Raw genomic sequence first — 13,105 nt, 5'->3', positions numbered from 1 at the left:
AAGTCAGAAATAAGAAGATGTGAACAATAATATAAAAATAAAACAGTGAGCACATGTATTTAAATAAATTGTTTTGAAGGTGAACAAGGAACCATCCTGTCCCCCACTGTATCCCAACCGAAATTCACTATTTTCTGACTCTAAAAAAAAAGATAAAAATAACTAATACTAAAAAATGAGTTTCAAAAATCGTTTTGGACATCACTGCAATATAGTCATTACCAAATGCCAATCATGAAGCCTTTTGTAATTAAAGACACTGATACTTAACATTAATTGATTCCTGAAATTTTGGGGTTCAAAGCCAAATGGAAAACATCCTTAATATTATTTGGAGAGAATTTTAAAAACACAAATCAAAATGTAAAAGTAGTCAAGGAAAAGAATTAGAAAAATATCTTATATTTATTAACTCCTCTGGAGATTCTTAGTAGCCTAGAATTTCCAAATAATATATCAATTCCATTCTTGTCTGTCTGCCAGAAGAGAAGTGAATTAAGCTAAACAATACTGAAATTCCAAATGATATTAAGAATACATTTATGTTTATTTAAATGACAAAAGATTTGATCAATTTCAACAGAAATGTTACATTTTACAGGGAGAAAAATCAAGAAAACATTAGTAAGCTACTTATAATGAAGAAATGGAAAAATATAATATCTGATTATCCATACTGTTACATGAAAATAAAATTTCATTTGTCTTAGCTTATCATATTGGCATGCTAAATCAAGCCAATATCAACAATGCCAAATAAAATCACTTTTATTATAAATGAGTACACCAAAATCAATGTACTTCTCTGAGAGAACAGAGGTCAAGAAAACAATTGTCGACTTTAAAATGGTTAACTTTATTAAAATTTCTAAAATATATCCTACATAACACCTAGATTAGTTTCTGAGGACAGAAGATGTTTTGGCTTTTCTTTTTATCTCTTGCTTAGCACAGTGTTCAGGAACATGTAAGTGTTTAAATATATGCTTTTTGACTGTCTGAACAGATTTATTTCATTCAAGTTTTTACTTGTTTCGTCTGATCAATAAGGAACGGAGGCCTGTCAATATGCTAAAATGCTTGTTTTATTTTCTTTATCCTTACCTCAAAAGATAATTCATCAAGGCCATATATCTTAACATGATAAAAGCAAAAAATTGTAGCACTCAGCAGTACCATTAACATTTCTTAGTCACAAAGGATTAACAGGCTGGACCTGAAGCAGATGCTGAGAAAAGCATTGGTAGAGGAGTAAAGTACATAGTTCAGACTTTACTGCAGCTGTGAGGGATTGAAGCTGCTAACTGTGGAATCAAGCTCAGGAGAAACTCTGGGCACTGTTCCGGCATCCGAAATAAATTAAAGTAAACAGTGTTGCTCTCTCATCCACCCTGTTAGCAGCCTCTCGGCTAAGTCAGAGACCACACACTCAGACCACACAGGACCAGCTGAACTCTCTCGCACGCAACATCTAGAAGCTGTCACTCTGTAGAGGCACAAAAAGGGTAGGGGGTGTGGGAGTATGTGTACACCTCATCCTATCTACAGCTGGCTAGGATACCGTGTGGTTTGGTGAAAAGGAAAGGGAGAGAAATTCATAAACCTCACTGAGAAAACATACCGGTCATGGCCTTTGGTAGTAATGACTTGTACTCCCCTTATACCAATTTAGTAGCTGATGAAGGATTAGCAAAGCATCTATTTAACATCAATTAACCTTCTATCTATCATATGTCAAAAGAAAGTTTTACTATTATAAAAGAATTTTATTAAAAGAAATAATGAAGAGTTATATTTTAAACATGTACAATGTTGTAAAATTAACAGTCATTACCATTATTGGTCATTTTTTCTTAACTTGTAACCTTTACATCTTTTCAACGATCAAAGCAAACTGTAATCAACTTAAAAATGCAGTTTACTTAAACAAAAAATAAAAATGCAGAATTAAAAAAAAATAAATATTACAACCTTAGTTTTCTGAAATGTTTATTGGTAGGACATAAAAAGGGTAATTATTTCATCCAGACTTCATCTACGGATCCCTTTTACAACTATTTGTTTGTAAAGACAGACTTTATAGTATGAAAAAAGTTAGTTATCAATTTAAAATAGAACCTGAAAATTTAAGTCATAAGACATGTTTCTTACTACCATAGACCATTCCCTGGGCTATTTTTATCCTATTCAAGGTAACTCCTGTACCAAAGGACTCTAAGAGGAGGCCAAGGATGACAACATTGAGATTTATTAAGTGAAAAAAATCTTAAAGCTGATTAAAGTGAATAAGGGCATTATTGTCCTTGGGTCCTCAAAAACTCAGTTACAAGAACCAAAGTCCACTCTCTTGAATCTAAACTTCTATTTACTGAACTCCACACCACTCCCAGGGCAACTGGGTGATGCAGTGGATAGAATCCTGATTCTGAAGTCAGGAAGACTCATCTTCCTGAGTTCAAATCTAGCCTCACTTACTTACTAGCTGTGTGAGCCTGGGCAAATCACTTAACCCAGTTTGCCTCAGTTCCTCATCTGTCACATGAGCTGGAGAAGGGCATAGCAAACCAGTCCAGTATTTTTGCCAAGAAAACCCCAAATGGTGTCATGAAGAACTGAACATAACTGAATAATGACAGAAAAACACCACCATCACCCCAACCAGTCTAGGGTTAGTTAGAACCTCCCATAGGTGGCTTATATTTTCATGCCAGAAAAGTGTTTTCTGGGGTAGCAGGTCAACAAATCATCTTCTCATCCTACCCTCAATCCCAAGAAAAAATGCAAAGAGTGAAGGGTGCCATCCTATTCAGAATAATTCTTGGGCTAGAGCAACCCATGAAGTTTCCAGGGGGTGAAATTATATGAAAACAGACTGTAAGGTCCATCTCATCAAATAACCAAATCTGCAGGACAAAGAAAGAGAATAGCCCTATTCTACTCAGGGTCTGGTTCATCCTCTCCAGAAACACTAAGTGTCCTGAGGTACTTCCAAAACAATGTTGCATACTTGGGGCCACCTATAATCAAACTGAGGCCAAGGATGGGGTAAAGAAAGTCTGGTTTCGGAGAACAGTCATTTCTCATGAAGCCATTTTCAAACAGGCTTCAATTTAATTGAGGTCACGGTGCCAAGGATACCACCAAGACTCTAAGGAAACAGAATATCAAATATTAGATAGAAATCATTTCCTGGAAAGTGGTCTTGCTAACATAAAAGGGAATGGGGGGGGGCAGGAATCATAGGGCCAAGGCAAGCAAGCACTGATGCAAGTTAACAGCTGAAGAACTTGGTAAGGATTCTTGACCTTCAGCACTTAAGCATTAAAATCAAATAATTCAGTAGAAACTAGATGGGATGTGAGGGATAAATTTAAGGAAATCCCCTTATTTTATAAATAAGGAAATTGAGGCCAAGAAATGTTAAGTGACTGTCTCAAAATCACATAGTTTCCTAGGAAAAGTTAAGTAAAAGAGAGAAAAAGGAAAGAGAACAAGAAGATTAATTTGAGAAATAAGAGTGGGAAGTAGGGCAAGGAAAAGAGAACCAGAGATTCTGGTTCACCTTACCTCAGGCCCTCTTCCTCTATCTACCTCTCTCTGTCCTTTCTGATTTTGCCTATCTCAGTTACCTGGCTTTCCTTCCCCTTTGTTTGGTAGATGGTGGAAGACACATGCCCAAGGTTCATTATGGCTTTGAATTCCCAGAATTCAGCACAATTCCTTGCACAAAGAAGATGCTTAATAAATGCTTGTTGAACTAGCTTAGGGCACTGGCTTGGGGAAGTGGGGTGAAGTTAAAGGTTGGTAGAAGAAACAATTCACTCCTGTGGATCCTATGGCAGCTTCTAATCCAATCGAACAAGCATTCATTAAGTACTCTCAGTGGGTTGTTAGCAGGCAGAGATGTGGAGAGTATTAGACAAAAATTGGAAGCTGAGAATAGTTAAAGTTTGGGGAATAACTTGTTTAGTCTGACTAGAAGATGTACTCCATATATAAAGATGATGGGGAGAAGGGTGGGAGGAAGCTGTCATTGAAGGTTTCTGAGGTCCTGGAACAGTGATGGGATCAGACTTGGGCATCAAAGAAGACTTTAGGCAGCAGAGTGAAAGATGGACTAGAAAGGGGTAAGACACTTGTCGAAGAAGGTATTATACTCGATTAGGTGAGAAATAAGGAAGTCCTGAACTAGGATAGGTAACTATGGGAGTGGAAAGGAGAGGACCAATAGGAAAAAATCAAGGTGAACAGGTAAAATTTCTAGAACCTGATCAATTAATGGGGGGGTGTAGGTGGGAGTGCAGGGTAAAAAATGTTAAGTAACATAGGTATCCCAAATTTTAAGTAAATGAAAAGTATAGAATTAAAAACATGGATTAAATGAAATTATCAACTAAATTATTTTGTGGAACTGAAAAACTGAACATTGGGCATTTTCAGCCTAGAAAACAGGATGTGTTCAGTATTAACAAAGTGTGAGGGCTTGGTTCTTCTGGAATTGCAAGGATTGGGTTGAGGGCAGAATTCAGAGAGTTTCTTGTTTAAAATGAGTAGATCTCTATAAAATGGGCAAAATTCCCATGATACAGAAGAGGTAGCCAACATGGGAAACAGAAGTCATTGAGTCAGGAAGATGTTGCAAAGTTCTCAAAATACTTCTGGGAGAGAGACCATTATCATTACTATAGCAATAACAAAATAGGAAAAATAGCAGAAGGCGGTTAGTAATTCATATGAAATTATATCCAAAAAGAAAACCAGCAATAAAACCCACAGCCTTATATATCTATATGAAAAAATGCACATGTAAAACTCCTTAACAATTATTGCTATTGGGGCAGCTAGATGGCGCAGTGGATAAAGCACCAGCCCTGGATTCAGGAGTACCTGAGTTCAAATCCGGTCTCAGACACTTAACACTTACTAGCTGTGTGACCCTGGGCAAGTCACTTAACCCCAATTGCCTCATCAAAACAAAACAAAACAAAAAATAAACTCTTAAAAAAAAAAACAATTATTGCTATTCAAAAATAAAACAGGGGGCAGCTAGGTGGCACAGTGGATAAAGCACCAGCCCTGGAGTCAGGAGTACCTGAGTTCAAATCTGGCCTCAGACACTTAACACTTACTAACTGTGTGACCCTGGGCAAGTCACTTAACCCCAACTGCCTCACTTAAAAAAAAAAATAGAACAGGCTATCTTTGAAGATAGAATACTATGGATATTTTTCACATGGAGGTTGAATGACTGCTTGGTAAGGATATTATAAAGGGGATTCCTGTTCAGGTATGTTTTAGATTAAATGATTACTGTGATCTCTTCCAGTTCTGAAGCTCTGACATTTGTTCTGTGTTTTTCAGGCTGAAATCTAGATAAGAACATCAATAACCATTAAGGGAAAGATGATCATTGATCCTTTTATACATCAGGAAACTGATCATTCAGTTTAAGTATTTCAAGCAACATAGTTGTCTCTGAGGTTTTAAGTCTAGATGACTAGAACAATCAATACAAATATTTACAAGAAAGGGAAGATTTTGAAGAAGGAGAAAAAGACTCATTTTGGTTATGTTTAGGTTGAGATGGTGGCATAATATCTCTATCTACCTGGGAGAGTGTGAATAAGGCAAAACTGGAGCTCAGGAGAAATCAGGACTAGAGATACAAATTAAGGAGTGTTTATACATATACATACACACATATATTATATATCATATATAATAAATATATAGAGACATATACACACATACATACACACATATCACAGAGATGAAAATAGTGATAAAAATAATAATAATCAACTATAATCACAGAATGAGGCTTAGGACAGAGACTTGGAAGTATAATTACAATCAGCAGATTAGAGAAAGAGGATGTAAAAAGACAAAGAGAATGAGAATACAGTATAAAAAAATCCAAGAGAAGATATGGGGAAGGGTGGTCAATAATATCAAATATTGCTGAGGAATCAAGAATGTAAGATGAAAAAAAAGTCATGGGGGGGGGGAGGATGAAACTAGATGAAACCATGGATAGACCACCAGCCCTGGAATCAAGAAGACCTGAGTTCAAATCTGACCTCAGACACTTACTAGCTGTGTGACCCTGGGCAAGTCACTTAACCCTGATTGCTTCTAAAAAAAAAAAAAACACCACTGGATTTGGCCATAAGCAAATCAATAATGACCTGAAGTGGGAGGTAAGGAAAAGGGGTGGTAGGGGAGGAGGGGAATGGAATCTTAGCAAAGTAGTGGTGTCAAACTCAAATAGAAATTGATCCCTTCAGGCCACATACTAACTTATAAAACTACAAATTAACATTATCTATGTTATACTCTATTTTTGTTTCATTAAACATGTTTCAATTACATTTTGATGTTTTTACAGTAGCATATGAAGACAGAAGCCAGCCTGCAAAGGGTTGAAAGTACCTAGGTGTAAGGCAGAGTACAGACTATTCTTTCTATAAGTTTACCCATATATAAAGCAAAATATCATCTTTTAATTATGCAAGATAGAAATTTTTCTAAAACAATTGTCATATTACTCTCTGATCTAGTGATATCTCTACTGGGCACATACGCCAAGGAAGTCAAAGATAAAAAGAAAGACCTCCCATATACCAAAATACTCACAGCAACATTTTTGTAGTAAGCAAAAAAAAAAAAAGGCAGAAAACTAAACAAAGTTAGGTACCCACCAAATGGGGGAACAGTGGCATATGAATACAATAGATTACTACTACATTTCAAGAAACTATGAACATAAGGAATTCAGAGAAACTTGAGAACTTTTTAAGAACCACTCCTGAACCAAGAGAATCCATACTATGACCACAATAAAATAAATGAAAACAACACTAAAAGGCAGTCAAATTCAAATAAGTGTAATGATTAATCTTTTTCCTGGAGAATGGATAATGACATATGTTTCCCTTTTCTCAAGAAAAATGTGGAGGCCCACAGAAAGGGTGCATACAATGTTTTTGCTTAACTGTTTTTGTTATAAGGGAGAGTTACATTAAGGGCAAAGTGGTGCCCAACAGCAAATTACTGGTTTAAAAAACAAAAGGCATCAATAACATTTTTCTTAAGAAATGTATAATGTTGGGGCAGCTAGGTGGCACAATGGATAAAGCACCAGCCCTGGATTTAGGAGGACCTGAGTTCAAATCCTGCCTCAGACACTTGACACTTACTAGCTGTGTGACCCTGGGCAAGTCACTTAATCCTCATTGCCCCACAAAAAAAAAAAAAACGAAAAGAAAAAAATGTATAATGTTTCTCTTTCTTCTTAAGTAAAGTATGTTAAACCTTTTCTCTGCTAAAATATTATCTTTACAAAAATCAATTATGATACCATGTTGTAAGATTAGTGATTCCTTCAAAAACTACTGAAACATTTGAAAGTATAAAGTACTGTCCCATTACTAAACTGTCCCAGTGAGTTTTTGTCTTCATTTTTGTTTTCTGTCTTCTTTAATATGTCACTTCTCAATGTAGCTGTCATAGTCTACTTTTGTCTGTTCCTCTACCCACTTCTAATTTGCTAGTTCTAATTTACAGTGGGTTCAGAAACCAGTTAACCAACAATATTAAAATTTCATGTAAAGTAAGAATTAAGAATAAGGAGTCTCTTAAGAATACACTTTAGTAAAGGGAGTTTTAGTGCAGACTTTAGCATTTATTTTGAGGCTTAGAGGCCTTTTTCCTCCTTTGATTCTCAGCTGTGTTCTGGATCATCAAAATACTGTTGTAACAAAATATTGCCTCAGCCACATACAGCTATCTATCATCGGAGGTCAAGATTTAAAACTGGGACAAAGTAATACAAGGTCTTAGGTTTTCAAGAAAAATGGAATTCCTAGAAAGTTATCTAATTTCACACATTGTAAATGTTATGAAATTCAGCCACCTATCAGTATAAAGAAACATCAAGCTATAGAAGATAGTGAATCATTGAGCTCAAAAACAAAATATATTTAAAGACCACACAAACCATAGAAACCCAGACTCTGTCTGTAACCTCTTTTAATCTTGAGAAGTAAACAATGCCTGTGGGCATTACTGGAAGGCTTAACACATCCAGAATAGTTCCAACTTACAAGAATTCTTCAGTCTATCAAATCAAGTTCAAACTCCTCTGGCTGACACTGGCCATATTCAGACCCTATTCTACCTAATCAACCTTTAAAGGTACTTCATATTATTTCCCAAATAGTTTGTGCTTATTCCTCTTTCCAGTACTTTGCTCATGTTATTTGCCCCTGCAAAGTCTTCATTTTCTACCCATCCAATTATCCAAATTCTACCCATTTTTTAAGATACAGATCAAGTCTGAGTCATAGAGATCTCTGATTTTTTTTTAATTCATTGCATTTACAGCAGAACCTGTAAGGAATTTTTAATTATTATCTAACTATGTAAACAGAAATCTTCTTTCAGAGTTATTTTAGTTCATATCCACAAATATTACTTCCCCTTCTCCTCCCCTGGCTGCTCTGAGGAAAGTACTTTGTAAATTTTAAAGTGCTGTAAAATCAGTCATAAAGCAATTATTAAGCACATACTATGTGCCTTGCGCCACGCTAAGTTATGGAGCTACAAAGAAAGGCAAAGACCTGAGTCATTTTAATGGGGGAGACAATATACACATTAGAAAGGAGATAATCTAAAGGAAAAGGACTGACAACTATATGAATCAGGAAAGTCTCCTGCAAAAATGTGAGGTCTTATATATAAAATATTTTTGATTGACTCAGAAAGGGTGAAGGAAAAGATGTAAGAATAGGTGAGAAAAGGGGCAGGGATTATTTTATTCAAGTTTTCTTATACAAAATGACTAATATGGTAATGTTTTACATAATAGTACATGTATAACCTATATCTAATTGCTTACCACCTTAGGGAGGGGGAAAGGGCGGGAGGGAAGGAGGGATGAAAATTGGAACCCAAAACTATAAATAAAAAGAAAAGAAAAAAGGGCAGGGAACAGAAGAATCAGGGAAAGAGAAATGGAAGAGAAAGAGGGATATAGTGTTAAATAGTTGAGTATTCTCAACAATTGGGGCAGCTAGGTGGGGCAGTGGATAGAGCACTGGCCCTGAAATTGGAAACACCAGAGTTCAAATCTCACCTCAGACACTTACTAGCTATGTGACCCTGGGCAAGTCACTTAACCCTAATTGCCTTAAAAGATCTGGGGCCATCTCTACTTGTTCTTTCTATCTATCTATCTATCTATCTATCTATCTATCTATCTATCTATCTATCTATCTATCTATCTATCTATCTATCTATCTTGATCTTGATGACTCTGGAGGAGTGAGGTTGGTGACCTTGCACAGCCCTCCTTCATTTAAATCAAATTCACTGCATGTCATGATATCACCCCATGTCATGACCCTCTTTGAGAATGAGGTCAAACATTCCCAACAATTGCTCTAGTGTTAATTAACGACAACAAACACTCCTCATCTCTTAAACCTTCCCTTTATTCCAATACATATACTAATGATATCAATTCTGGATACTCTGGTTGGATTTTGTTACCTCTTTCTTCTCTCCACCACTCTGAAGTTCTTTTCTACTGAATGAAACAATTTAATACCTATATGGAAAGCTACTTCGGTGATTACCTTCACTTGGCAACTATATGTCTATCCAGTTCAATTTCCTGAATATCAATTATGTTACCCATGGCCTCTTGCATACTAAACCTGTTTCATGTACTCAAAAGTGATTTGCAAAACATTATGAAATCAATGTCCAGGGCAATAGTTCCAAATGCATTTCATTTAGGAAAGAAAATACTTAATATTAAAATTCTATAATTTCAGAAATGTTTAGGAGTTATCTTGGGAGTGACTGAGCCTCTTCGGCTTCCTTTCAGTCATATGATTAAAATGCTATTTATTCAAATTTGAAACTACTCACCCAAGAAGGTAAGCGCAAAGTTTTGGATTCACCTATTACTATCTCTGAGAGCTAGAAGCCTTCTAGTTCTCAGTTCTTTTGCCATAAAAAGTCACTTATCACCAATCTACCACCATAATTTTTGGTGCAGTGGGAAAAAAACTGGACTAAAGAACCCAAGTTCCTATCAGATCCACCGTAAAGTCTCCAGCCTCAATTTCTTCATCCATGAAACTGAGAATAATAATAATTGCACTACTTATCTCACAGGGTTATTATGAGAAAAGTTCTGTGTAAACTAACTATAAACCAATATGCACCTATGCATAGGTTGATCTTAAGGCCTACAACTATCAATCAGCAGGGATCTTTCAGTATAGTTCAATATGTAGTGTTAATTAAGGTGCTCACCATCATCACTGAGGGAAAAAAATAAATTTCTTTGCAAGCTTACTCATATACCAAAAGATTTTTCACATAATGTAAAATTTCCAAAATTATCAGGCTTATTTCTGCAAAATTATGTAAATTACTTGGCCATTTAAAGAATAAGTCTTCAAGAACAAACTTTCTAGGGTATCTAAAAGGTATTTAACAGAGAACACTGCAAGAGCTGAGGCAGAATAGTTTAAGAATCTTTGTCTCTGACGGGTTAGATCAAGAAACTAAGTGATTTGCTTTTATATTAGACGCCAATCAAAGCAAACAAAAGTTAATTCGGGCTTTTTTTTTTTTTTCAGATGTTATTTCTCAAAAGTTTGAGTCTGTGCAGGAGCCAATCACTACTCAGGTCCAGCTTCTTGCTTATTTGGGAAAAATCAAAGTCAGCCCTTCAAGGGAGCAGCCACTGTGATGACAATCTCACACCAGGGGCGAGGGCTGGGGGAGGAACTGACAAGAGAAAGGGGTGTGGCCACAAACCAAACACAGCCAGGTTCCGGAGGGGCCAGGACGCCCACTCCAACTCAGGTAAGAAGGAGGCGTGTCACCAGAGGATGCAGGAAGAGATGGGTGCGGGTTACCTCCTATATCCCCGTCCCCCCAAGTGAGCGGGTGGGAATAGGGAGGAGGAGAGGGGATCGCAGACTTGGCTCAAGCGGGGATCTCAAGGGTCCGACCCCTTCATTTTACAGAAGAAAAAACTGAGGCCTCTAGAGGTGACAAATCTGACACAAGGTGGGAAGTGCCAGTCAAAATTTGAACTCAGGACCTCGGGGTCCGTATCTAGCGATCTTTACGCCGCTTCCGGAGAGGGCACAGACACCGGCTGGTCCCCCTACAGTCTAGCAGAGCAGGGAAGCCCAAGTCTTTCCCTTCGTCGGCACCAGCGCTCCCTCGGGCCTGGGGCCAGACCGACCACCCGCCAGGACCTCCCGCCATACCGCAGGTGCCCTACGGTGCCCCTCCCCCAGGCCCCGACCCCGACCCCGGTAGAGTTGCTACCTGCACCGCCACCGCAGCCGTCGCCACCACCGTAGCTTCCGCAAAGTTCTTCACTTCCGCCCACAGCGAGGCCAGAGGACGTCGATCCTCCCGGTAGTCGAACGTCGAATGCTCGATCGAGCTGCCTTACGTCACTGCGCATCCTCCATCCTCTGCAGACTTCTTATGCTTACGCTGGTTCTAGTGCTGGTCCAAACCTTGGAGCTAAAAGGGTCATCCCCAAGACAGTTTGACCCCATTTGCTGCCGACCAGCCGAGGCCCGGATAGTGAACCTGCTCCGTGGTGGGAATGATTTTGCACGGTCGCGGTGCTGAAAGGAGTGAACGGGGAGGAAGAGAGAGCAGACAACTTTCTAGGAAGGCAGCAGGGGCTTGAGCTGCAGGGAGCTCTCGTTCAACCCAGGCAGGGGAAACAGCCTGCAATTTAGGGTTAAGATTTAAAGCTGGAAGAAGGAGCATGTTGATAAATATTTAACAACCGACTTTCCCGAGGGGGGAAAAAAACATGTACACCGGACCCACTTTTAAGTTTTATCCGTATTATTGACATTTTCTCCTTCCCTTTAAGTTTAGACAATCAACAAAGCAAGAACTGATTTGCAGCATTTGCAGATTTCCAAGGTTTAAATGTTCACACTGAAAGTGTACCAACGGACTGAGAGGACCTCTGGCTGGAAGGCAGGAATAATCATTTCATCTGGTTCACGGATTCTTTTTCTTTTTATTGTTTTTTGTTTTTGTGGAGCAATGAGGGTTAAATGACTTGCCCAGGGTCACACAACTAGTAAGTGTCAAGTGTCTGAGGTCGAATTTGAACTCAGGTCCTCCTGAATCCAGAGCTGGTGCTTCATCCACTGTGCCACCTAGCTACCTCCCAAGGAATTTTATTTCTAAAGAGGGAAACAATATAACTAAGATATAAGATAATTGCAGAATAGATGGATGGTAACCTTGGAAGGAAATCTGTAGCAGCTGGGGAGGGAATGAACATTTATTAAGCACTTACTATGTGCTAGGCACTTTAAAGATATGTCATTTATCCTCCTAACAACCACATGAGGTAGGTGCTATTATCATCATTTTACAGTTGAGGAAACTGAGACAGGCTGAGGTTAAGTGACTTGCCCAGGGTCACCTAGTTAGTATTTGAGGTCACATTTGAACTCAGGTCTGACTCCAGGCCCAGCTCTCTATCCATGGTGCCACTAAGCTGCCTGTCCCTACCTGGGAACAACAGGAATGTCTTACCGAGGAGCATGGTGTTTAAACTGTGGCTTAAAGGAAGCCACAGATTCTGAATTGCCAAGTCAGGGAGGGAGAACATTCCAGGGATGGAAACAGCTAGTGCAAAGGCAAAAATTGGGAGAAGGGATGTTGAGGGTAAAAGTGACAGAAAGTAGGACTGTATGGTTGGATCACAGGGTATGAATTTGTGGACAGGAATAAAGTGTGAGAAGACTGTCCTATTTGATCCTGGAGGTAACAGGAAGCCACTGGGTTTCCTTAAGTAGGGAGGTAACATGAACAGACAGACCTACCTCCTAAAAAGATCACTTTGGCAGCTGGGTAGAAGCCAGACTGATTGATAACTTATCCAAGGTCACAATGACAGCACTGTTGGAATTCGAACACATGTCCATTATTTTAGGGTGTGTGACTTGCCTTAAGTCAGAGTTAAGTGTAAAAATCAGGTTCTGAGCTTAAAATCTTGTGGCTCTGATCTGCCTAGTACATTCCATGGATCAGA

At 38.3% G+C, this 13,105-nt stretch overlaps 1 protein-coding gene across 1 annotated transcript in view; it reads right to left on the bottom strand.

The window, feature by feature from the left end:
* The window catches only part of EXOC2 (exocyst complex component 2), a 224,913-nt gene extending 213,470 nt beyond the window's left edge, over nucleotides 1-11,443 (bottom strand). Inside the window, exon 1 of the mRNA XM_043975622.1 lies at nucleotides 11,359-11,443. The gene's annotated coding sequence lies outside the window, so the exon portion shown is untranslated. The remainder of the gene's footprint in view (nucleotides 1-11,358) is intronic.
* Between the last annotated feature and the right edge of the window lie 1,662 nt (nucleotides 11,444-13,105).

Source organism: Dromiciops gliroides, chromosome 1 (assembly GCF_019393635.1).
Source record: "Dromiciops gliroides isolate mDroGli1 chromosome 1, mDroGli1.pri, whole genome shotgun sequence".
Classification (NCBI taxonomy): Eukaryota; Metazoa; Chordata; class Mammalia; order Microbiotheria; family Microbiotheriidae; genus Dromiciops; species Dromiciops gliroides.
The sequence above is the reverse complement of the archived record's forward strand: the minus strand, read 5'-3'. Positions and strand labels throughout refer to the sequence as shown.